The 27,695-nt window shown below is 35.2% G+C and overlaps 1 long non-coding RNA gene across 2 annotated transcripts in view; it reads right to left on the bottom strand.

The window, feature by feature from the left end:
* LOC129042931 (uncharacterized) overlaps window positions 1-27,695 on the bottom strand; it is a 304,280-nt gene that overhangs the window by 254,503 nt on the left and 22,082 nt on the right. The window contains exon 2 of one of the 2 annotated variants that reach the window (XR_008504235.2): window positions 25,607-25,724. The exons of the other annotated variant lie outside the window; for it this stretch is intronic. This is a non-coding gene — a long non-coding RNA (uncharacterized LOC129042931). The remainder of the gene's footprint in view (window positions 1-25,606; window positions 25,725-27,695) is intronic. 2 annotated transcript variants of the gene reach the window in all.

Below are 27,695 nucleotides of genomic sequence, written 5' to 3'. Positions count from 1 at the left end.
ATGTGGGAATTATGGGAGCTACAATTCAAAATGAGGTTTGGGTGGGGACACAGCAAAACTATATCAAGTAGGTTTTAGATAAGATGTACATAGGACATGTGTTACTTTTTCATGCCTCATAACTAATCAAGTCACACCAAAACAGGCAAATAAAAAACCACCACCAATAACACAATGTGAATAAAAATACTTGAAATTACATTTCAGAGCTTGGACCTAGGGTAATCCAAAAAATGAGGAAGCAGTGTTACTCCATAAATGACACAGTGTGTTGGGAATTCCTGACCACCTTCAGGTTCAGTGATTCACTAGATAGATTCACATAAGTAAGAAAAGCAGTCATACTCATGGTTAAGGTTTATTACCATGAAATTGTACCAATCAAGTTAGCAAAAGAAAGAGTTTAGAGAACAGACACAAGCTTCCAGTTGTCTTCTCTCAATATAGTCACATGGATCACACTCGTGCAACTAGCAGCAATGCATGACAACACATGTGAAGTATTGCCGACTGGGGAAATACACACAAACCTTGGTATCCAAAATTTTTATTGGGGGCAGACATGGAGTAACCACATGGCTGATCTTAGTTACTGAGTCTCCAGCTGCTCCAGAGGACAAACTGATTTTGTGTGGCCCAAGGCCGTCACCATAAATTACATTGTTAACATAAACTCTATGGTGTGTCCCAAGGCCCTAGGTAAACAACGATGTTGTTATAAAGTGGAATAGACACTTAAGTTGAATTCGTATCTTGACTGTTTTGAATAGTGCTGCAATGAACATGAAAGTGCAGATGCATCTTCGACATGCAGATTTCAATTCCATTAGCTATGTACCTAGAAATGGAATTGCTAGATTTTATGGCAGGTCTATTTTCAGTTTTTTGAGGAACTTCCATACTGTTTTCCATAGTGTCTATACTAATTTACATTACTACCAACAGTTTAAAACTGACATCTGGCCGGGCGTGGTGGCTCATGCCTGTAATCCCAGCACTTTGGGGAGCCAAGGCGGGCGGATCACGAGGTTAGGAGATCGAGACCTTCCTGGCTAACACGGTGAAACCCCGTCTCTACTAAAAATACAGAAAATTGGCCGGGCGTGGTGGTGGGCACCTGTAGTCCCAGCTGCTGGGGAGGCTGAGGCAAGAGAAAGGCGTGAACCCGGGGGGCGGAGCTTGCAGTGAGCCGAGATCACGCCATTGCACTCCAACCTGGGCAACAGAGCGAGACTCCGTCTCAAAAAAAAAAAAAGCAAAAAAAAAAACCTGACATCTGCAGAGCAATCTTAAATACTGTTCCTTTTATTTTTCATGAAAATCCGTAGGAATAGACTGAAAAAGAACAAATCTCACTGTCAGACAACCATGTACCGGAATGTTGGAAATTTCCATCTGCCTTGTAGTGAAATGCGGATTCCTTTACTCAATGGAAAAAAATCTGTTAAAATTCTACTTCATGCAACTTCCATAAAACAGATTAGGTCATAAAGTTGGAAATGATCTTTCACCTTCCTTTCTGTCTTAAGACCCAGGTACCTAGCAGCCTATGTCTGTAACAGAAACTGGAATATTTTACCTTAATGTTGCAGGTACAAATCTGTGAATTAACCAGAGTTATGTTTCCATATGCTCTGGTTACCTGTTTTGACACTTAGGAAAAGCATTTTCCTAAAAAGAATTAAGCACATAGAACAGGCAGCCATTGTAAGGGCATGGTGAGTTCAGGGGTGTATATATCCCTAGGGTAGACTCCATACACAGAGAATTCCCTGAAAGCAGGGTATGCTGTGAATTCAAGTTAACAGCGAACTTCAGAAGTTACAATGAGCAAAAAATTAGACTGTTAGGGCAGGAGAGAAAGTCATCACAAGAAGGCAAAGGAGTGCTAAATGAAATCCATTCAAATAAGAAAACCGTATAGTACATGTGAAAACTGTCTTTAAATAGTAGACCTGAAAATAATATGTGACCTAAATCCAATCAAACCAGATTCTGAGGAAAATTTTGTGACCTGGAAAGTTATTTTTCATATATTTTATTTTTTTAAAAAAATTATATACCAAAATCTCCTGAGATTCAAAATACAACTTGTACACCTTTATACCTTTACTTAAATAAAAGTCTAATATTATAGTAAGATAGCTTAATAAGGTGTCTGTTTTCAAATAAATATGTAAAATCAATAGCTTTTCTTTACGCCAGCAATAACTAATTTGAACATAAAATAAAACAGAAACTCCATTCAGGATAGCAACAAAAATGTGACATTTTTAGGAATAAACTTAACACGAGATACACAGAATTTACATAAAAAAGAATTAGAGGGCATTACGGAGGATATGAAAGAAGAACTGAATAAATAGAAAGACAAGTTACATCATAGAATAGGTATATTTCTTATTGTAAAGATATCATTTATCAATATTAATACATATTTAATGCAAGCATTTAAAATATTATTTCTTTACTTAACAATTTACTTTGAAATTTTTATTCTTAGGTGCTACTTATTAATTTGCATAAAGATGCAGATGCAAATACGCTTATTGTGATGTTTTTGGTGGTGAGGGGGACAGGGTCTTGCTCTGTAAGCCAGGCTGAAGTACAGCAGTATGATCACAGCTCACTGAAGCCTTGACTTCCTGGGCTCAAGTGATCCTCCCACCTCTGCCTCCCATGTAGCTGGAACTACAAGCATGCACTGCCACACCTAACTGATTTTTTTTTTTTTTGTAAAGATGGGGGTCTTGTTTGCTGCCCAGGTTGGTCTCGAGCTCCTGCCTCTGTCTCCCAAAGGTCTGGGATTACTTGTGTGAGCCACCATGCTCAGTCCACCTATTGTGAATCTTATAATAGTGAAATTATATAAAAAAATTAAATATCTATTAATAAGAAATTGGTTAATATATGACAAATCTCTATAGTATTTTGCAGCCATTAAAATGAATATAACAACACAAAAAGAAATGGATAATAATTTCTTATGTTTGAACATCATGGTCTGACTTAGCATGTTCTACCATTCTGTATTAAAAAGGGGAGGGGACTGGGTGATGAAAACCTTACTTTTTAAGCCAAAGAAGTGTTATTCAGACTCTGTTACTAAAGACATCGTTTCCCTTGTAGAGAATAAAAATCACTAGAATAGGCTCTCAAGTTATAAAAATGGTAAGCAAATAACCAACGATTATCTTTGGGGTGAATAATAAAGTCCTTATTAACTTGAATACAGAAATTCAGATGAGATCTAAGTTTGTCCTGCTTCTTAACGTATTCAACACGCTTCTTTCCCAGGCTTGACCTTAAGTCAAGCACTTCAGGAGAGATAGTCAAACTAACCTTGGCAGCTCACACTGGAGAAAGATTCTGAATGCTTTATTTTCTCTATACCAGGCAACCAGTGTCCTTGCTGGTGCCCCCATGCCATAAAGGGCCCTTCTTTCATCTTCCTTCAACAGTCACTCTCAGCTCAGCAGCATAATATGGTACAAAGGGGCCAAAAGGGCAGCAAATGTCAGTTCTGGCATCAACTGGTTGTATGACCACAAATTGGTTACTTTATATTACTTAGCTTCAGTTCCTGTATTTTTAAATTAATGTGTTACAATTCCTCTGAGTTTAAAAATAATGTATCTTTTAACATAAAAAACACTTTTAACATACATTTTGACATAGCTACTAGTCTTTCCTTCAATAGCTGGTGTCAAGGGTGGAGGTGATAATCACAGCTTCCTTACATCTTACGTTTCCCTTAACCTCTGCCAACACCGTGATTCATCTGTGTTTTTTTTACCAGGTAGAGAGACTCAAATATTTACTTCCAAAGAATCTAGATCTTCAGTCATTCATTCATTATTGAGATGGCACATTTTATGTTAATGTTAATAAAAAAATCATGCTTGATTATACTGGTCAACTTAGTAACCCTGTTCTCTGCTGATTTATAGGCATGAGGAACCACAAATGGACAGGAAACAGCCTCAAACAACAGTTTAGTGGCACTATGGCTGTGTTCCTTTTGTGGAAACTTCCTCCTTTGGAAACAAAGGCCTCTTTTGCTACCAGTTCCAATTCCACTCCCACCTCCATTCCTTAATTTCCAGCCTTGTGGAGTATGGCTATGGTGGAAATGGCACCACCATTGGTTTCTGGTATGAAGCATATACCACATCCTGTGGGAAAACCCCACTTCACATGTACTATTTAAAACTCTGCTCCCAAGAAGATTTACCTTCATAACTATCTTTCAGGGTTACCCTGGGGTGGAGCTGTTGGGCAACCTGGAGAATAAACATCAGATTCTGACTAGTGCCAACGTTCCATGCAGACACATCTGTAAACCAGGCCTTCAAATGTTCCTTTTTTGCTACCTTGTCATAAAAATTGTCCAAATGTCAAAAAAGAAGTCAGACAATGAAGTAATGAAGTAATAAGGGAAAGTATCATGAATGTCTGAGCCAACTGCTTGTGTAACTTACATGTATCTTCTGTAGAGATGTGGACCCCATCCCTCACAAGCCATTCCAATTTAGTGGTGCTGCATGCCAACTTAATAATTCATTGGAATAGAAAACATCAAGTTTTTGATAGGCAACTTAGATTTTATATTCATTTGCCCTATGGTCATATGTTCAGTCTTTAACAGGGACCATTAGCCAGGAGCTGCTTATCCATTTTGTGATAAAACCTTAAATAACCCTTGTACAAACAGAAAATTGTTATTGATAGAGGATGACAAGGCTTTGCTCCAAAATATGAATCTTCCCAATGTTTCTCCTATTGGAGTTATCAGAGTCTCTATAAAGCATCCCTCTATGCAAAAGACACTTGAAGTATCATCAGTCCTAAGCCCCAAGTCTCCAGAGCCTAGAGCCTATACAACAGCCAGGATTTAAAGAGCGCTCTCTTTTTTCTGTGTCCTACTTCAAAATGGAAGCTTCATAAGTTACTCGAAACAAGGGTCAGAACAGTATACCTAAGTGTAGTACATATTGCTTCCAAAGTTAAAATTCTCACCAAGCATTGTGTCTTACTCTTTCTGGTGAGCAGCATAAACTGCATTAACTGCCTTTACCTTTGGAAAGTCTATTCCAACGAGCCCCAGAAAAGTGAATCCCGTTTTAGGGACATGGCAGGAACTTGCACAATCAGCTGGCTTACTATCCCACTCTCCAGCATGCTGATACATTTCTAAGTAACTAGCATACTTATTAGTTCTTGCTTCTCAAGTCCAATTAGCATATTGTCGTAAAAGAAAGGGACCACTATGAAGTTTTGTGGAATATCAAGAGATTCAAGGTTCCTACCAATTATATGACGACAAAAAGCAGAGTTGATATAAATAATTTAAAATAGGATAATATACTAGTATCCCACCAACCATGTTCTTCTGTTTGTCCTTATTAAAGTTAATGGTAATCTGCAATCATTGCCAATACTCATCTGGATTTTGCACTGATCAAAAGGAGAGTTAAGTGGACATGTGATAGGTATCATCATGTTTGGCATCTTTGGTTTTTAATGGTGGTATTATTCTCAATGATTTTCTCAAGAAATTACTTTTGGTTTACTATTATATAGTGTAGGAGGAGAGGAAAGCAAACAGGTAGTAGGAGAAAAAGGGTGGGATTTAAAGGAGCTTCCAGGTTAGTCCTTTCTCCCATAACCACCCTCATTCCCTGAGTCAGGGGACCATTGTGGAGATGTTACCAGTTGCCAATTATGTCTATTCCATTTGTACGTTCAGGAACTAGGGAATTAATCAAAAGATGGCTCTACAGACCTACTAAACTCTAGTGAGAAAAAAAATTGCCAAGGTTCTAAAGGACTTCATGCTGTCTAGCAAATCACAGTGGCTTTTTTAAGTCAATCAGACAGCTTTGTTAATTCAGACCCATGATTTAACATTACAACCCTCACACCCAAAAGGAATGATTAACCTGTTCTCATACTATACCAAATAATTAATATTTTGTTGGTTCATTCTTATTTTTAAATGTTTTCCAATAAACATTACTTTTAAGTACAATTTATATAATGGCATAATTAACAGTTATTTTAATAGTCTGTCTTCCAAATAGGCTTTTTAATTTTTTTGCAAGTTTTAATTCTTCTTACTCTTCGCAACAGCCTACTAAAATTAACTTGCAAATGTACATGGGAAGTTTTTAAATATTCAAAACATAAAAAACAGCAACAGATTCACTAAAACAATATTTTAAACACTTGCAGGACTAATATTTGCCATAATTTTAGGATGATAAATTTTAAATAATGTAATAGAATTGTAATGAATGTTTGGAGTATTGTGTTGAGAACAATTCTGGAGACATTTGGCTTCAACTAGAAACACTCCTCCGATTACTTAGTTGGACCTCTTCTCTGATCATTTTTTTAATGATATCTATCAAGAACATTGGTAACAGTGCTATTTCTGATATTCACATATTTGACAACTTGATCTTAATGAGTCTACCTGGAGAACTATCCATTTTGTGATAAAACCTTAAATAATTATTGTACATGCTGTTCTGTCTAGAACTAGAAGAGGATTTTTTTGTTGTTGTTGCTGTTAATTAGAAATATTTTTATACTAAAATGCACCAGAATACATCAAATAATCTGAAGACATAAAAATCAGAGTTTGATTTTTTCTTTCTTTTTTTTCTCTTTTCTTCCTTGACTGTATGCCATTTAAGTAGCATCTATGCAATGCTGAAAGTTTAGAAAAATATGACACAAGTTTCTTGTCATACTAGCAATGATCTGACATAGACCAATGCAGAGGGCTTGAATTGAGCACTGTTTCCCTTTTGGGTCAATTATCACAATTTACATTGTGTGGTGCCTTGAAAATGTTATGTTTAGCAATATAAATGAAATGCTGGTTAGTCAGGCTATCAAAACCTTTTCTACTAGCCAATGATCTCGTTTCTCCTATTTTCTCATGAAAAATGGAGACTTATTTTGTATTTACAAATCCCAAAATGAATTTAGTCCTATCTGACTGTCTCAAACATGTGTCTTTAAATTAAATAACTTGCTAAATATATTGACATCAGGTGCCATCTGGGTTGTATTTGTGTCTACAGATTAGAAGTCTTTTGATATGAATGTTTCAGAAATAGTTGAGATCATATTTTAATTTTTTTTCTATTTTCTATGTCTGTACATGATATTTTACATCATTTATTTAGAATATATTGTGTATCTTTGTACCAATTAATATTTAACTTGAGTAGATCAGAGGTGATATTATTCAGTATAAGAATCTACAAGAATTAACAACCTGCCTTTTATCACAATCTTATCAAGGGCACTTAACAAAATGTTTTCTCCCATCAGATAGCTAAGGATTATTTTCAGGTTGAATTTATCAAATAATAATTATATAAGACCCACTAGAAAGGTTCACACTACAATTTCACAAAAATCCATAACTAAAAACAATTCTATTTAGATAATATTTTGACACCAAAACTTCCCTTTTTTGTTTTGATGATTTAATAACATTTAGCATATCATTTATAACAAGGAAATTCTGGGACCGTTATTTGATAAGGAAATGATCTCTCAGATAAAAATCGCCTAACTGTTGAATCTAACATTTACAAACAATTCCTTGAGACATAGTAAAACAATTTTTGGAAACTATTTTTACTATTCTAAGGCCACTCTTTATATTTTGAGGAATGGACATTTGTCTGTCTTTTTGCACACGTATTCTTTGATACTCTTTTATATATTTAAGTAAAATTTGTATTTTACTTAAATTTATAAAATTCCCCCACATGATGTAAAAAAAGCTTTACTTCACATCATGTTCTTAAATTATATGTTTTATTGCCTCATATTGTAGACAATTGTTTAAAGGGAATGAGGGAGCAGAGAAACACCAATTGTAAGTCAGTTATGGAAGTAACAGGCCTATTTCCACAAGGCAATTTCTCATCCTCCACTGTGATACAAACCTCTCTTTCCATAACTCTTCTTAACCATTCCTCTTCCAGGGAACTACATACTATTTACTTTATTTATATCTCATCTCGTTTAGTAGACACTAATATCTATAAAGGCAGGAAAAGTTATTCAATTCATCTTTGTGTCTTTCAAAATGCTTATTTCAGTACTAGGCACATAATAACCAGTAGATAAATATTTACTCATGAAGTAACAAAGAAATGAATCAAAGTGAGACAAAGCTCATGCCTTATCAAAAATGCTGATTCTAATGGATCCCAATCATGACTGTCATAGATCAAAGTAACGTACTGCCTAAAATTCTAAGTCCTCCCAATTCACTCCCCTTCTGGAAAAAAAAAAAAAAAAAAAAAAAAAAAACTACTAAATTTATGGGTGTTAGGGAAGTTTAAAAAATATTATGTTTCAGTATCATGCATGGGTTTATTTGCAAATATACTGTCTAGTGCTATTTGACCTTCTTAATTGGGAGGAAAACATCATTGATTATACCATTCCCTTTTCAAAAATAGTTCAACGTTAAAGAATCTCTCTTGCCATTTACAGAAACTTTATTATATTTTTCTGTGTAGCAATAAAACTGAACATTCTCATATTCTGCAGCTAGCAGTAGGTTCACAAACTTTTGAGAAAGTGTCAATATAGTAGACTAAAAATAAGAAGAGTAAATAAAAGTCAAGTGTTTGAGTTTTTTAAAAACTGCAAAACACATGCCCAAGTGATTTATTTAGATCTTCTTATAAGTTATGTAAAATTTTTAGAATACCATTTTTCTTATGCTTCAAAAGTATTCAAATAATTATATAAACTATTGGTGTACTATATTATTTATATTTATTCTTTGAAAGATGGGTAGAATTTTATCTGTTTCTTCAGATACTTTAGATAATTTTCTTACAGCTTTTAGTGTATGAATGTAAAGTCTAGATTACACTACTGAAACCATAGATAACTTCCCAAAGTATTTCATATTATTATAAATGAGACAGGCTTAATGTATGATGCACTACTGCAACTATAGATAACTTCCCGAAGTATTGCATATTATTATAAATGAGTCAGGCTTAATGTATGATGAACATTTTGACAGACTCTGGGGTTGACTACGCCAAATCAATGTTTTTCTCTCTGGAGTCTGAAGAGCCTGGATTTGGTTTAGGAAGACACTCCATTCCTAGAATCATGTATCCCTAGGGAATGTCCTCATCCTAAACCTGTGTTAATCATGATTGGGTTCTAAGTTAATTGTGATTATTCCATTCACCTTACCAGAGAATAGTGATGTTGTAAGAATTTGATGAAATCTTGCTCAATGAGTCAGGAACAAAATTAGAGTGATTCTGGGAAAGGTTTTCTTGTTCTTAAAAAGAGGTGCACAGGCAGAAATGATTCTTTTCTTCTGATGAAGGTCTTTGTGTCTATATGTAAATATTAGCACTGTATCACAAGCATTAAGACAAAACTGATACACTGAATAGGCAAAGTTAAAAGATAAAAATAAATAAATAAATAATAAATAAATAAAGCCATGTGTGGTTGAATCAACGAGTCAATTAACCCTGAAATTACTCCAATTTTTCTTATAATTTATGAGATTTTTGTTGCAGTTTTTCTTCAATTGCAAAAAAATGCCTTCCCAATTTTTTTTCAAATTTTATTTTCTCTAATTTTTTTTCATCTACTAAAAATATGATATCTGGGGGTTGGGTTTAGTATGAAAAGAAAAGATAAATTTCCTAAATTTATTTTGACTGTAGACTATCAGTCTTCTTATCATTTTTTATCACCAGTTTCCTCTTTGACATTGTGATGAATGTAAATTTTAATATATTCACTTAAAAATTTTAAAATTACATTTTTAAAAGTTTGATGTGTTCCATAAAACTATAAAATTGGTTTGTCTTACTCTTGTGCACAAAGAACATAATTTGATCATTTTTCAGCTATCTTTGCAATAAATTTTTAGGTAATCATTACTCATAACGTTCTGACATACTATATTATTGGAGTTTCTCCATTTTTATTACAAAATCTTCTGGGTCTGTGAAAAATTTAACTTTTTAAAATGTAATAAATGTACATCCAACTTTAACCCCACTTTATGAAAATTAGATATGTTGCTTGACATTCATACTATCTGGTTTTACAAGTTTCACATTTAAAATGTGAAAACACACATAATTACCAAAATTACATTTAGCATATTCTATATAATGTATATGTTTTACTTTAAAGGGACAGGTATATGTAATTTTAATGTCACCCTCAGAATCACCAAAAAGTACCCTGGCAATCAGTGGAAAGGTTTAATAGGTTTTCTGTCTTGTTCTTAATTTGCTGAAATTACAAAATCAATACTTTCAGTTGTAGCTGCAGTTACCCGTTTTACTGCTTTAAGATAAAGTCTACAAGAAAGTAACCTTCACTTTCAATTTGTAGCTCAGAACATCAGGTTGTTCTTGGCCACTACTTAAGTAGCTTGTTCACTGCCATCCTGTATAAGATATTCCAAATGTGTTGTGGTTCCATTTCCAAGGAGATACATACTAAAAGGAACTGTAATTAATATAGAACACAAAGGAATTCCGAATTTTATACTTCCCCCTTTCCCTTTTCTCTTTACAACATACTGATGTCTCTTTATTTCTTTAGCTTAAACTCATCGAATTATTACTATAATTTACAACTCTGGATCTTACATTGGCATCAAATCACTCACAAATCATCAAACACTCTCCACCCAAATAAGAAATAGTTTCATACCCTCTGAACTGTCCTACTTCTAGAATATTTGTAGTGAGGGCACATTCCTGCCACTTTTGAGATAAGGAAATTCTCCCCAGCTACAGTCAGGTTAACTCAAAGTAGACAAGTAAATACATTTCTAAGATTTTAGTTTGAAAACATGATAGATCAGTCACTTTAAAATGTCAAAGAAACTGAAAGTGACAAAAGGATTTTGAATATTAAAGCTATAAATGTTTTCTCATTGTAATAAGTGTCAATAAACATGGGCAAAATTGCTACTGAAACAGGTTTTAGAAGGTATGTCACCTAGTCCTCCATGTACACACTGTTGTTTCATATAAAACCCACATTCCATGTACTTGAAGAAGGGTGAGAATTTGAAATGACCTTTTTTCAGTCCCAAAATCCAGAAGGGTACTATTCCAGTCTATGCAGTGGAAAAGAAACAAATTCCAGATACAGGTTGAGTATCCCAAATTTGGAAACCTGAAATCCAAAATACTCCAAACTCTAAAACTTTTTGAGTGCTTAAATGACACTTAAAAGAACATGACCATGGGAGCATTTCAGATTTCTGATTTTAAGGTTAGGGGCATTCAACTGGTAAGTATATAATCAAAATATCCAAAATCCTAAAAAAATTTGAATTCTCAATCACTTCTGGCCCCAAACTTTCTGATAAGTTATACTTGACCTGTAGTGGTGAATATCCTTTCACTTTTGTTTTTATGGTTACCTCATGTGTTTTACTCTCAACATCTTGGCTGCAAACACCTAAGGTTTTACTGCTTGATCATCTCAAGACCACTATGTTTGAGTTACAATAGTAGCAATCACATTCTATTTTAATCTATCTGTTTACATCCCTATCTGTTCTGATAGACTATAGCTTTTTGAGGGAACTAATTTCTTATTCATCTAGTACAGACCTTATTCAATACAAGGTACTCAGTATACTCTCTAGAATGAATAAAATGAAAAAAAGGAAATTTGAATTTAAATTGAAGGCATGACAAACTGCTGGCAAACTTAACATATAAGAGGTAATAACAATTTTAAGTTTGCCACTTCTAAGATTCACAGGATTCTATGTAAGAATGGGAAAAAAAAGCTCTATCATGGAATACATAATACAGGCAAATCACTTCTACCATATTGTAATAGTTTGGACAATGTTTCTCAACCTACGGTTTGTGAGCCATTAGTAGGTCATGAAAATGATTAAGTCAGCACTGAACAGCATTATTTGTCTTAATAAAATGGATTGAAATGGAATAAAACAGGATAGAAATGAATAGAATAATAATTAGAGTATATGTAGTCAAAATAATTATCATTTTATAAAAAACTTGTAATTAACTATATATTTGTGTATATACTGTGTTGCAATTTAAAATGCTTGTTTTTTGTTTTTTTGAGACGGAGTGTCGCTCTGTCTCCCAGACTGGAGTGCAAGTGGCACGATCTCGGCTCACTGCAAGCTCCACCTCCCGGGTTCATGCCATTTTCCTGCCTCAGCCTCCCTAGTAGCTGGGACTACAGGGGCCCGCCACCATACCCAGCTTATTTTTTGTATTTTTAGTAGAGATGGGGTTTCACCATGTTAGCCAGGATAGTCTCGATCTCCTGACCTCGTGATCAGCCTGCCTCGGCCTCCCAAAGTGCTAGGATTACAGGCGTGAGCCACCACACCCAGCCTTAAATTGTATTTTTAACTGAGAGTATTGGTCAAAAAACCTTGAAAAAACACAGTTGGAATATGAGTCTGGCTACTCCACCAGACTCTAAAACTAATTTTGGTTTAGACAAAATTTATCATTTAGATGATTTCTCTCTCATCTAGAGATCCTGATATAAATCGACTAGGCTGGCATCTCCACGGGATCAGTGCCTGTGTTCCTCCTGCCTTGTTGTCCTAGACGAGTCCCCTCATCCATGTGATCCAAGAAGGCTTACTTCCATGTCCCACATTTTAATAATTGAAAGAGAAGAAAAAGCCAGCCTGGGCAGCATAGTGAAACCCTATCTCTAAAAATAAATAAATAAATAAATAAATAAATAAATAAATAATAAATAAATTTAATTTGCCAGGTGTGTCGGCACACACCTGTGGTCCCAACTACTCAGGCCCGTGAGGTAGGAGGATCACTTGAGCCTGGAAGTTCGAGGCCTCAGTTAATCATGATGATGCCACTGGACTCCATCCTGGGCAACAGAGCAAGACACTTTCTCAAGTAAAAACCTGCAAATAAAAGGATGTGACTCAGAAATTGTCCATAGCTCTTCGCCCATGTCAAATGCTATATACTTAGTTCCAGGAGAGACTGAAAAATATTGTCTGCTTTCTGAATAGCCATATACAAGGCTAAAAACCTAAGGTTCAATTACTATCTAAGAAGGAAAGAATGAAAGGTGTGGACAAATTGCAGTCCTGGCACATATTTAATAAACTTGAAAGAAGGACCTAATACACATCAGATTTCAATATAATGCAACCAGCTTCAATCAGCCTTGAAATACAAGGTTATCCTTCCTCCTCTCTTTTAATCTCCTGATAAGTTTTTACGAAGAATATCATATATTGGTAAGCAGCCTCCGAAATGAGCCTCAATGGTCCCTACCTTGTGATATTTACACTCGTGTGTATTCTCCTCCCATTGAATGAAGGCTGGACATGGAATCACGACTCATTTATGGCCAATAAAGAATGGCAGAAGTGATGCTACATCACTTCTAAGATTAAGTAAGAACAAAAGCACAGAAGCTTCTGGTTTGGTTGCTCTTTTGATCGCTCTCTAGCTCTCATCATTCATTCTTAGAAATCCCCGCCATGAACAGCACCATGGAGAGGCTTCATGGTGAGTAACTGATGCCTCCTGCCAACAGCTGTATGAGTAAGCTTGGAAACAGATTCCCCAGCCCCAGCCAAGTCTCCAGAGACTGCAACCTCATGAGACACTCTGAGCCAGAGTCACTAGCTAAGCTGCACCCACATTCCTAACTCTCACATATTGAGATAACATTTTCAAATTTTCCAGAGAATTCACAAAACGAATCCTAGTTTTGCAAAGGAAAACCAGAGACCACAATCAAAAACAATAACAAAATAAGTTGAGGACCCACAACTCTAAGGAGCTGAAAATACTCTTCTTTGGAAAATACAAAACTTGATTATGTAAAACATATAGATTTATTTACTTCCTAAATATGAATTCTGACTACATGTGGATACAAACCAATGTTTATCCTATACATGCATGGGTGTGTTTTAATCAAACCTTTAGACCTCAAATAATTCAACAAGGATATACACACCTGTTATTATCTTCACATTGGAGGAGGGAGTATAAAAAGGCCTGTACCAGGTTGGATAACACTGAACTCAGCACTATTGCTGTCTTATAAATTACATTATTTTAACTACAAAACTAGATATACAGAGTATACTGATTTTGGATTATTATATGCTTTTGAGTCAGTAGAATATAACCACACATTTGTTCTCTAAAAAACAATATTTCCTTTGAAATAATCAGATATTATCTGTGGATAATTGTTTATTGTTACTTGGACTCTATTCTCTCTTCTTTTTATATATTTTCCAATACCACAAGGACTAGAGAGCCAAGGACTGTATCAAGGCTTCCTTAAACTATGATTCTACCAAATACATGCATACATACATATTTGTAAGGCACAGTAAGGCGAAAGCCATTGTATTAGTTTTTAACGTCTGCATAACAAATTACCACAAATTGAGTAGCTAAACACAACACGAATGTATTATCTCATAGTTTCTGTGAGTACTGTTTAGCTAGGTTCTCTGTTCAGTATCTCGGCATGCTGAAATCTTGCTAACTACATACAACACCCATAGATAAGAATGACACACACACACATATATATAGACAATTGAGGAAAATATGTCTTATAAAATAGTGGTACTGAATAAACACACAAAATACTTGATTCCAGAAAAAAAACAGAGATTAGTCAGGGAACAAAGATGAATTCTAATCCATGTCCTCAGAGAAATTCAAGAAAATGGGTTTTTATAAAACAATAATGATGAACTGCTATGTAAAAGGACCAAATAGAGGACAAAACTTAGGCTTTGAAAAAGAAAAATAAGACTGTCAAAATTATGAAAATAAAAAACCCAAATATATTGGCTTAATAATACAATGCTATCTGACTAAGAACCAAGTTAATAATTTTCAAGATAAAGTCAAAGAAATTCCCATAATGTAGAAAAATAAAAAGAAACAGAGATAAAAAATATTTTAGAATGTAAAGGAACATATACCATCAGTCCAGGAGGTTGACCATCCTCTAATGAGTTCAGAAATTTAGAACCTCAAAAATAGGGAAGAATAATCAACCATGAGAGAAGAAAAATTTCCTGAGTCAAAAAAGGCACACCTTCAAAATTGTAAAACAAGAAATTTTACAAATGCAAACTGGAGAAGTTAATATTTACTAAATCATAGTTGAAGACTTTAGCTTAACTCTCAGAAAAAATTGTATCTGGAAGAAAAAATAAGTATTTGAATTTAATAAATGTTAAGAGAAATGGAAAAATATTTATGCAATCTGAGGAGTACATGATGTCTTCTTAAGTAGCATATTAAAAAACAGAAAACATAAAGAAGAATATTGATAAATTTTGTGATATTTTAAATTTTCATTTAAATGTAAAAGGTAGCATTCAAAGTTTATGACAAGTAATTGTGTTATATATTAGAAAAAGTATTACTGTATAAAATTTATAATATACTTTTATAATTTAATAAAGTCAAACAAAAATAAAAAACAAATTTTATTGAAAATATAATAATAAATATTTTAAATCCTGTAAATGGCTTCATTAATTAGCATGATTGTTATTTAGGTAACAGGTTTCTATTTGTTTTGTTTTTATTCATTAGATTTGCAAAAACTAAAATATATAAGTACATTTATAACAGTCAGTGTTGACATGAGTGTGAGGACACAGATATTTTCATAGTAGAAAGTAAACTGGTAGAGCCTTTTGAAAGGCAATTGGCTTATTTGTATCAAAATTTCAAACGCACAAATCAGCTCGTAGGTAGTCAGTCCTTCATTTAACAGCTGTTAATTGAACACCAACTGTTATTAGAAACTGTTTTAGGTACTGAGAATACACTTAATAAGACATGTAAGGTGTCTATCTTCATGTAGCTTACATTCTAATACATAAACCTTAAAAAATAATTGTAAGTGCTCATAAACAAGGATTTATAAGAATGCCCATTGCAGTATGACTTCTAATAATAATACACTAGCGTGTACGTAAATGTCCATCAATATGGAAATAGTTTATCAAGTTATGGTTTGCCTATATTACAGAATAATAAGTTTCTGTTATAATGCATGAGGCAGAGCTATGAATAATGGCAGGGGAAAACCCCCAAATCATATTATCTAGTGAAAAGGGCAAGTTGCAGAACTAAAATGTAAATGACTTACATTTGCCTTTTAAAAATACTGTTACGTATTTCCCTTTCAACATCTATTTCCCTGTCTCTATATATTTATTATATTACATTTATATATGCTACTTCCATAGAAAAAGTCTGACTGTATATATACTCAGTTGTTAATAAGTTAATAGTGGTTATTCCTGGGGCAATGAGAGGATTGGGGAGGAAGAGAGAAAAACAACTTTATCTCTTTGCTTTATAAATTTCATTTTGTTTGAATTTTAAAAAAGATAATGGCTACAAATTGTGCTGCAAACATGGGCAAATAATGAAAAAATGCATATTCCCTGCCTGCTATAGCTGCCTTCCATGGATAAAATGGCAATTTCTTCTTGGGCAGCACATGGAGCTCCATTGAGGCTATACGTCAGACTCGAGGTGAGGCACCCTGATGCTTGGACTGTGTGACATTTTAGTTGTAAGGTTAGGAAAATCTCCATCTTCACCTGGTCACTTAGAAACTGGGGAAAAAAATAGAAATATGACCTAGCAGAACTTTCATTCTAGTTCATTCCATAGTTGCTAATCGATTGCAGTTTGGGGTACCCCCAGCTCCTCCTTATGATGATGAAGGGGCTAGGGTCGAAGTCTTGCTGCTGCAGCTAAATGATGTGAATAGCTAATTGCACTATTTGCCTATCAGTAATCTTACTCAGAGAAGCAACAGCTCCTTTCCTGGCATGATGAAGAAGCTGTGATTCAACCCTCAAGGTTGATGATGTTTGATTGCCTTAAGTACTGAGATGTAACTAGCTTTCATAAAGTTTTGTAAAAGGTAATATTCCTTTCTTGGAAGTCAGCTTGCAGGATATTAGTGTGGAAAACCGTGTTACTTTTCACATTTATTACTTGGGTAATTACTATATTATAAAAATGTGCTTTAGAGGTAAGACAGTAATTGCTATCTCTTGAATTAAGAGACAGCTAGGTCAGTGGTGATTGTAAAGAAGGTGGTAGTGTTTAAGGTAAAAAGCCAAAGTCATAGGAGACTTCAAAAGTATGAAACTAATTGAGAAATATGACTTTGAAGGAGGGGTAGGAAGCAGACAACTGACTGCAAAGAGTTTGGGTGGATGAGAAAAGATCTGAAAGGACCATTTAGATTATATGTGGAGAGCCTGTGAGGAAGGTTGTAGCACTCTGGAATGTGTGTAAAATGAGAAGGGATCAAATACATGGAAGCGAAGACACGATGGATGGATGATGAAAGTCCTGTGGGCACTAGTGTGTGGTTGGAGGACTGTCTTTGGATGGGAGAATTAATTCACTTCCCATTATAGCAGGAAGGAAGAAAGAAAGGGTGGTGCATTGGCCAGCATTTTTGTAGACTTTATTTTGACAAGCTGAGGAAGGATCTGTTGGAGCACCTCCATTTTACCTGAAGAATTGAAGGGAATTCAATCTTTCCTCAGAATTGAAAGAAGAATGGTTAGTTTTAAAAAAGAAAATATTTGAAATAATTGCCATTTAAAAAAAGAGAAATGGATGAATGAGAGTAAGAGCTGGATTTTCCCAGCAGGGTTCCATATGAATACAAGTGACAACAACTTGCTCTTGTTTTAATCCCCCAAAAGTGCTAAACAGGCTGAGTGCCGATGTGGAAAGGACAAATACTTGGATTGAGACAGAACTGAGGATTTTCCTGCTTAGTGTGAAGGAGAAACCATGAACTAATGCTATCTACAGGGCCTAGTACTTACAAAACATTCAATATATCTTAGCTATTTCAGCAATCAATGGATTAGAACTCTCCAAAAGGAGCTGAAAACCAATGTAGCAGAAGTATGAGCTAGAAGGTCAGACAGTGGGATGTGGGGAAACTGATTTCAGAGGCACAGTGGTTTCAGGTAAAGGCAAAGTAGAGTTTGGTCATCAGATACGTAGCAACAGTGCAGTAAGGCAAAAAGTCATTGAAGATAAATGAGGTGGATACTCAGGATTCTTAGAATTTCACTATGGCACATACAGGAGGTTCAGTGGCTATGTTAAGATCAGTTACTGCCTATTGTCCTAGGTCTTAAGAATTCGTGACAGAAAATATCAATTGTTAGGGAAATTAAGAGATCCTCATGGTCTTCATATACTAGGATTATCTATTGTTTAGGTGCCTGGGGTGTGGAAAGGCAAAGTTCCACCTTCTATGTTCATGTTTTTTAAATGATCCTTTCCCTAAACATTGTTTCTTCCGAGAATATTTGATCTTGAAGTTTCAGGCCATTTTGAAGTATCTCACACCAGAATATCACTGTCATTTCAATGATCAATAGAAGTTATTAAACTCATATAACTAAGGAAGTCATGCTTTGTATCTGAAGAGATACAAACACCTAACTGGCTTCTACCACCCTCAAAGAACTTTTCGTCTAGCTAAAGACTTTGTATAATACCCTTACAAATTAAGCAACTTTATTAGTTTCAAAAAGTAATAATAATCCATTTCTCCTGAATTCTCAAGTAACTTTATTTGTACTTTCCTATCTAAATTCATGCCTTGTGTCATAGTTTTTTGTGGCATACTTAACTTCCTATTGTAAAATAAATGAATCATAGACAAGACTATATCTCTTTTTTTTTTTTAACTATTTACCTATTTAAATTTTCTGAACTGCTAGATAAAAGTATGGCTTTGTGAGGTATCAATGATTGACAAAGAAGAGCTATAAGAAAAAAAGTGCTTTAAATTTGAGAGTGTTGACACACATGGGCTAGATTATTCTGCCAAAAATGTATAGCTGTTTAGATGTGACAAAACTCAATGTGTCCTTGAGGTATACAAGACCAGAGTCTTTAAACACACAGTCCAGGTAAACCATAAAGTTTTGATGGGCAACTTTAAAGACTGGAAGTAGTTGTATGGACTCACAACATTTGTCTGGGACTTGGCAAAGACAGCACTAAAAATACACTTAGAATACAGCTTGGTTCGTTGTGCTACAAAATCCAGAAGAAAAGCAAGTAGCAATGGCAAAAATTTTTTATTGCATTTGAAGCAAATACTGACTAAGTCATCCAATCCTGATAAGATTAAAGTCACTTATTTAGACTTGGGTTTTAAAAAAGTCAAATCATTTGTCTACAAAATAAACAAGTGGCAACCAACTCAATGAAATGACCATCATTCCAGTTTGTTGAGATCGGTCCATTTGTGTTTTCAGCACACAACTCGGCAGATTCAGAACTCCAAATCTATATTTAATTCAAATATCTTATCATTGCCCCAAGACTTTTCAACAACCTCACTGACATTTAAATAAATAGGGCGAAAGCTACTATGTACCAGAAGTACTTTAATATTTCAAAAGAAATAAAAATAATAATTCCAGGAATGTTTTTTGTTTAATCCATGGAAAATAATTTTTAAAAAACACACCCCTTCCTTCCATCTTAAAAGAGTAAATAGAAGTGTGCATTTCAGTTTAATTTATATTTAGGAAAATACAAAATAAAATTAACAAAGATGAATGAAAAATAGACTTAAACAATGGAATATAAATTTTCAACCTGAATCAAAATGACTACTTATTTTTAAAATGATTGTTTTATCTATTGTTCATTTCTTGGTCCATTTATGGTCTCGGTGCACTGGGATTACCAGCGTCCTGGTAGAAACGAGAATCCAAATCAGACAATCAAAGAGACTTTAAAGAAGGACCTATTAACAGAGATGTGGTTGAGTGTAGGAGAACAAAGAAAAGCTGTTAAGCCAGCCTAGACCTGAAAAAGCAAAGGGAGGAAAGAGTTACTGGAGCCCCATGGGAATGGGAGGCATGGAGGAGGGGCTGCTTAGGAGGCCCTGCAGCCCTGCAGTCATGGAGGGACAGTTAGTACCAGAACCTGCAGCCCAGGCAGGAGGGGGCAGAGGAAAAGTACTCGGCCTCTCCCTAGACCCTCTCCTGCTCTCATCTCTTGCTGGTACCTCCTGTTAGCTGAAAACAACCACAATCCAGGAGGTAATAAAAACTGGTGAGGCAAAAAAGGTGTCATACTCCCAGGGAACAACACACACTAGGGAAGAGTGAAGACAGAACTTAGAGGTCCAAGAAGGGGAGACAGAATCACCAGCACAATACCACTTCTGGGTTTTTTTGCTTGTTTGTTTGAGACTAAGTCTAGCTCTGCCACTTGGACTGGAGTGCAGTAGCACCATCTCAGCTCACTGCAGCCTCCACCTCCCGGGCTCAAGTGATTCTCGGTGATTCTCGTGCCTCAGCCCCCGAGTAGCTGGGATTACAGGCACATGCCACTACACCCAGATAATTTTTGTATTTTTAATAGAGACAGGGTTTCACCATGTTGTCCAGACTTGTCTTGAACTCCTGAGCTCAGGCAATCTACCCACCTCGGTCTTCCAAAGTGCTAGGATTACAGGTGTGAGCCACGGTGCCTGGCCCAATACCACTTCTTGATGAATGTGAGTTCTAATATACAATAGAGCAGATGGTAGCAAATGCTGACTCTGCCACTTAGTAGTTTTGGAGATTAGGCCAATCCACTTTCTTTTCTGACATCCAGTTTTCTTTCATAAAGATATATGCAAAATTGTTGCATTGTTGAGCAAAGAATTTTAAAATTTTCCTAATTTTAACTTTGAGGGGTGAATATAAAAATGAAAGTAAATACTGAACATCTGGTGTTGAAAACAAATAAAATAATGAGGAAGATGAAAAATGATCTATAGATGGAATTAGTAGAAGGGAGCACAACTTTGTCACCACTTGACAGACAACAGGCCATCAATGACTCCATCATTTACACTCATAAACACACTGATGTAACTCTTAGAAGACAGCAAAAGTTATGCCTACTGAGTGTGTATTATGTACCAGATGCAGGGCAAAGGTTTTACATACTATACTCATATTGTTTACACGGTTTATATTATTCATATTTTCTCTTTCAGTTTTCATTTGTAATATCATTCACTCACCTATTCACTAGCCATGTCATCAACATTCAGTTTGAACTAGACCCTGTGCTATTTTTATATGACACGTCAATGAAAAAAGACATTATTTGTCACTTGAGGACCTCTTACAGGTAGAGACTAACTTATAGTTGCAAGAGAAAGATGTCTGCATTTGTCAATAAATTATCTTTCAACAGTGTCAAGTAAATGTTAACAGAAAATTCTGGTTCTGTTATCCACATTTAAACATGCTTTGTTTGTTTTTTCTACCTCCTTGGAATTTTTTTCTGTAAGCTATCAAACTCACAGAATGTATAGGTATATAAGCCACAAGAGGCTTTTTATTCTGTAGGTTCTCTTATTGACATAATGGTCCAGTTTATTGCAGCTTCTAGGATACTTTTTTCATAACTTTTAGAAAACCCGAAAGATCACATGGAAGTCTCATTACTTAAAAAAAAAAGAGAGAGAAAATATTTCAAACAGTCTAGATTATCTTAGCCTAGCATAAAAATGAGCTCTCAGATGTAAATATATTTTCTTTCATTAGAAATAGCATTTCCTAGAAAGCATCATAACTTTTTCCTCATTATGATGATTTTAAAGAGTTGCCATCTGACATATACAAATCAAATTTATATGTATGATCAACTGGGATTATTAAGTTGCCAATATAATAAAACTCTAAATAAATCATTGATCTTTTGACAAGCACTGCGTTTCCTGTGTTTGTTGGTTTCATTTCATGTTATTATTTGTCTCAATTTGCTTAGTTGGGAAAGTACAGACATGTGCTCTTTGACATTTTTTTTCTGAGACAAAGTCTTGCTCTGTTGCCCAGGCTGGAGCACAGTGGCACAATTTTGACTTACTGCAACCTACACCCCCTGGGCTCAAGCAATCCTCCTGGCTTAGCCCCCAAAGGAGCTGGGACCAGAGGTGTATGCCACCAGGCTCAGCTAATTTTTTTGTTTTCTTTCTTTTATTTTTTTTTCGTAGATACAGGGTTTCGCCATGTTGCCCAAGCTGATCTTGAACTCCTGGGTTCAAACGATCCATCCACCTTAGCCCCCCAAAGTGTTGGGATTACAGGCATGAGCCACCATGGCAGGGCTTGACACATTTTTAATAATAAATATTTTCATAAATTTTAATTTTCAAAAGTTTGAATTCCTGGAACCTAAAAAAGCAAACAAAATTCATCTGAGCAATTTGATCTTGATCAAATGAGATAGTAAACTGATAATCAAAATCTTTGCTGGACCAATACCTACATGTATGGATAAATGAGGCCCAGCCAGGGATATAATATTACATAACTTCAATAGAGGGGCACTATACTGAACAAAATAATGACCTTGGAGTATGTAACACTTTAGTCTAGAAGCAGCATTGACTAGCACACATCAGAAATTGTATAGTATATTCATTTTAATTAATTAATATGTTTATTTATTTTGAGACAGAGTCTTGCTCTGTTGCCCAGGCTAGAGTGCAGAGATGCGATCTCTGCTTACCGAGGCCTTAACCTTCCCAGGCTCAAGTGATTCTCCCACCTCAGCCTCCCTAGTAGCTGAGACTCAGGCACATGCCACCAAGCAGGGCTAATTTTTGTGTTTTTTGTAGAGATAGCATGTTTCCATGTTGTCCTGGGTGGTCTCAGACTCTTGGACTCAAGCAATCTGCCCACGTTGGCCTCCCAAATTGCTGAGATTACAGGTGCGAGCCATCACACCAGTAATTTATTTATAATACACATTATTTTTGAGATGATTTGGGGCTGCAAGATTTATTATTCTCATGAAGTCTGAGCCAACAGTGCCCATAGTGCAGCAGTTCTTACCCCCTACTGTTCAGTCCAGTCTTGAAAAACTGGCATTCTACCCTGTATTCCTTATATATATAACATTTGACAAGTTAACATCATCTAGAGCTAAAACACAACACCAACATTCTTGTCAACACCACTCTCATGCTATTTTCCACATTTTAGTCATTATTGCCATCACTAGTACCGGGACCAAATTTCAGCTTAGATATCCCTCTTTCATGCCTTGCTCAGGACTGCCTCCTGAGGGTGTTATGCCCTCTACTCTGTAGAAATCTGACAAAAAATAAATAAAATGGGCTGTGTGCATTTAACTGCTGGTTGATGAAGACTCAGTGATTAGGTCCATTTCGCCAGTAGTGCTTTCTGCATGATTTTGGCTTCCCTCTGCATCATAGTTCCCAACTTGTCTTGTTCAAATTATGAAAACATTAAGCATTATATCAGACTTGATAGTGTTTATAAATGCAAAAAAGTGGAAAAAAAATTCTATATTTATGTGGAATCAAAAAACACTGAAATAACCAAGGCAATCTTAAGCAAAAAGAACAAAGCTGGAGATATCACACTACCTGATTTCAAACTATACTACAAGGCTACAGTAATCAAAACAGCAAGCTACTGGTACAGAAACAGACACACAGATCAATGGAACAGGTTAGCAAACCCAGAAATAAAGCCAGGCACCTATAATCATCTGACCTTTGACAGAATCAACAATAACAAGAAATGGAGAGAGGACTTACTGAGTAAACGGTGGTGGGATAACTGGCTAGCCATATGTGGAACATTAAAACTAGACTCCTTCCTTTTACGATATACAAAAATCAATTTAAGATTGATTAAACACTTAAATATAAAACCTAAAACTATAAAAACCCCAGGAGAAAATCTAGGAAATACCATTCTGGACATAGGCCTTGATAAAGATTTCATGATGAAGACTACAAAAACAATTGCAACAAAAACAAAAATTGACAAATGGGACCTAATTGAACTAAAACTCTTCTGCACAGCAAGAGAAGCTCAACAGAGTAAACAGACAACCTATAGAATGAGAGAAAATATTCACAAACTATGCAGCTGACAAAGGTCTTATTATCCAGAATCTATAAGAAACTTAAATCAAAAAGAAAAAAAACAAATATCCCCATTAAAAAATGAGCAAAAGCCAGGAGAAGACATTTCTCAAAAGAAGACATACACGCGGCCAACAAGCATACGAATTATGCTAATTATACTAATTATACTAATTACTAGAGAGATACAAATCAAAACCACAATGTGATATCATCTCATACCAGTCAGAATGGCTATTACTAAAAAGTCAGAAAATAGTAGATGCTGGTGATGTTGCAGAGAAAAGGAAACAATACACTCCTGGTGGGAATGTAAATTAGTTCAGCCACTGTGGAAAGCAGTTTGGAGATTTCTCAAAGAACTTAAAACAGAATTACCATTTGACCTAGCAATCCCATTACTAGGTACATACCTGAAGGAGTATAAATCATTTTATCATAAAGACATATGCTTGTGTATGTTCATCACAGCACTTTTCATAATAGCAAAGACATGGAATCAACCTAAATGCCCTTCCACGGTGGAATGGATAAAGAAAATGAAGTGCATATACACCCAGGAATACTATGCAGTTATAAAAAAGAATGAAATCATGTCGTTTGCAACAACATGGATGGAGCTGGAGGCCATTGTCCTAAGCAAATTAATGCAAAAACAGAAAAACAAACATTACATTTCTCACTTACAAGTGGGAACTAAACAAAGAGTACACATGGACCCTGAGAAGGGAACAATAGACACAGAGCCAAATTGAGAGTACAGAGATGGAGGAGGGTAAGGACCAAAAAACTACTTATCAGGTACTATGCTCACTGCTTGGGTGATGAAGTCATTTGTACACCAAACTGCAGCAACATGCAGTTTACCCGTGAAACAAACCCACACATCACTCCCTGAACCTAAAATAAAACCTGGAGGGAAAAAACGTTTGGAAAATCAGATACCATAACTGATATAGGAACAGTCTTTAAATGAATTGAGAATATGATTGTTAAAACAATACTTTCAGGAACTTTCATATGGGTTCTCTTTTAAGCTGTTTTAATGCTTGTTATCATAAATCACCTCCCTCCCATCACCTGGCCATTCACCTCCATTGGCACCTAATGCATGATCTCTGCTCTGCTCTCTGCATCTCCCTTCCCTTGACCCCACTGAATTATGGAGCCCTTGTTCATATCTACCCTCTGCTCCATGCATAGAGTTCTTACTATTTCCAGATATATTTTTTTTCCACAAATAAGAATTAGCAATTGTTTTTTAATATTTCATACTCTGTAAAATTTAAAAAACGTTTTTGGAACACACATTAAGCACTAGAAATTATGCTAACCACTGAGTTGCAATGGAAAGGTGAAAAACATTAGGTTATAATCTGTCTTCAAGAAGCTCATAATCTGGCCAGGTGGGGTGGCTCATGCCTATAATCCCAGCACTTTGGGAAGCCACGGCGGGTGGATTACCTGAGATCAGGAAGTTGAGACCAGCCTGGCCAACATGGCGAAAACCCCTCTCTACTAAAAATACAAAAAACTAGCTGAGCGTGGTGGTGGGTACCTGTAATCTCAGCTACTTGGGAGGCTGAGGCAGAAGAATCGCTTGAACCTGGGAGGCAGAGGTTGCAGTGAGCCGAGATTGCACCATTGCACTCCAGCCTGGGTGACGGAGAGAAACTCTGTCTCAAAAAAAAAAAAAAAAAAAAAAAAAAAAAAAGTTAATAATCTAATTGAGGAAGGAAAACATGAAAATAAATAACAATAAATTTATCATTTGTAGTTAAGATAATACTAGAAATTATCAAAAGGCTCTACAAAGTAATCTCTTCAATGATTTAGAGAATAACTGTTTTGATCTTTTAGATAAGCATAGATGGTAGGTAGGCAGGGAAAAGAATATTCTGGTACATGTAATATTACAAGTGCAAGTCATGAGAGAGATGAGCAGAGGGACCACCATGTGAGTCACATCTTTACTGAAAAAAAATCACTTGTTGAAGAAAAAAGCTGGAGTAAGGCTGGAATGAATACAAGGTTCAAATTACTCAGGACCTTAAATAACAAGCCATCTTACCTTCATCTTACAGGCAATTAAAAGCCATGGAACATCTTAGAAATGGATAGTACTACGATTATTAATCTAGTGATGGTATAAAGAACAGCATAAAACTAGCAGGGAGGCAAGCTGGGAGGCTACTGCATGCATTGAGTTTCTAGGGTGCAGTGATAACTTCCAGGACCAACAGGGCAGCAGTGGGAAGAGAAAAATGAGCTATTTTCAAGTAATAATCAATTATAATTTATTCATCCCGAAAGAAGAAGAAACATGAGAATCAAAAATGATCCTAAGGCTTTTGAGTTGGGAGGATGATAGTGGTCTTTGGGGCTGCTTTTGCAGAGCCATTTGAAGGAAAAACATGAATAGAGTCTTAAGTAAATATAGATATTCAGTGTGAAATGTAATATGTGAAAAATTTAGAAATGCAGGTCCAGAGTTTAGGAGACACGCAGGGTCTATAGGTATGTGTTTTGGAGTGACAGCACAGGGTGCTATTTGAAACTACAAGATGACAAGTTGGAAACTCTAAGGGAGAGGACATATAGAGAAATGAGAAGATGTGTCACAATCAGTGCAAGGCAATACTCAATATGTGTTTTGTGATGATCATGATGCCACATGCTGAACAAACAAACCTCTGAACAAATAGTTTACAATAGAAACTCTGACAAGCTCCTGGTCTCTGCTAGCACAGAGATGCCTACCTAGGAAGATAACAGATGATTTACTGTAGTATACATGATTTTGCAAAGTTAGTGTGGTATATTGCATTCTAGCTATGGAACTTGGAGTTTCTAATGAAAACATGAAAATTTATCAAATTTGAATGTATAATATATGGTTTTCTATGTGAGGCAGATAACCTAATATTGTAGCCATCATTGTAAAATATGTAATTGAAATAAATACTATATTGATTTCCAAAAATTCTTTACTTTTATAAGTATGTCATGAGATAGCAATGGCACCATTATCTCCTGAAATGTTAGGTTGAATCAGGTGAAAATCTGAAGACCCTAAATAGTCAAATATTGGCAATTTTACATGGTTCCCCCTATAATTTAAATATATATCCTTACAGATTTCTACATTTTAAAATTCAAATTAAAATATTATAATAAGCCAGTGGAAACTTCCTGGTTTTATTTTATTTGATTTACAGATACTCTTTTTGCAACTGGTACTTAAATCTGAAGAAAATAGAATTTTCTGCAAAATAAATTATATTTAATGTATAAGCATGTGAAAAAGTCATACAATAGTTATTGTATTACAGAACAAAATAAAATGAAAATGTGATAGTTATCTGACAATTTTGTCAAACTACACAATTTAACAAGTAGAAAAACAAAGAAATACAACTTTGTCCACTTAACATTGTGTCTACATTGATCCTATTAATAAGATAATTACCAAACTCTCTTTTACTTATACTTTGTGGAAACAAGGCCAGTTTATTTAAATGTATTAAAATGCTAAACAAAGAACACAAAAATTGCTTCTAAAATATTGATCTATTTTTAAAGTAAATTAGACAGCTCAGCATCATGAAGCTCAGTACAAAACGGATTTTCTTCTTTCAGGGCAGACA

This window comes from Pongo pygmaeus, chromosome 7, assembly GCF_028885625.2.
Source record: "Pongo pygmaeus isolate AG05252 chromosome 7, NHGRI_mPonPyg2-v2.0_pri, whole genome shotgun sequence".
Taxonomy (NCBI): domain Eukaryota; kingdom Metazoa; phylum Chordata; class Mammalia; order Primates; family Hominidae; genus Pongo; species Pongo pygmaeus.
This window is presented reverse-complemented; position numbering and strand designations above follow the sequence as displayed.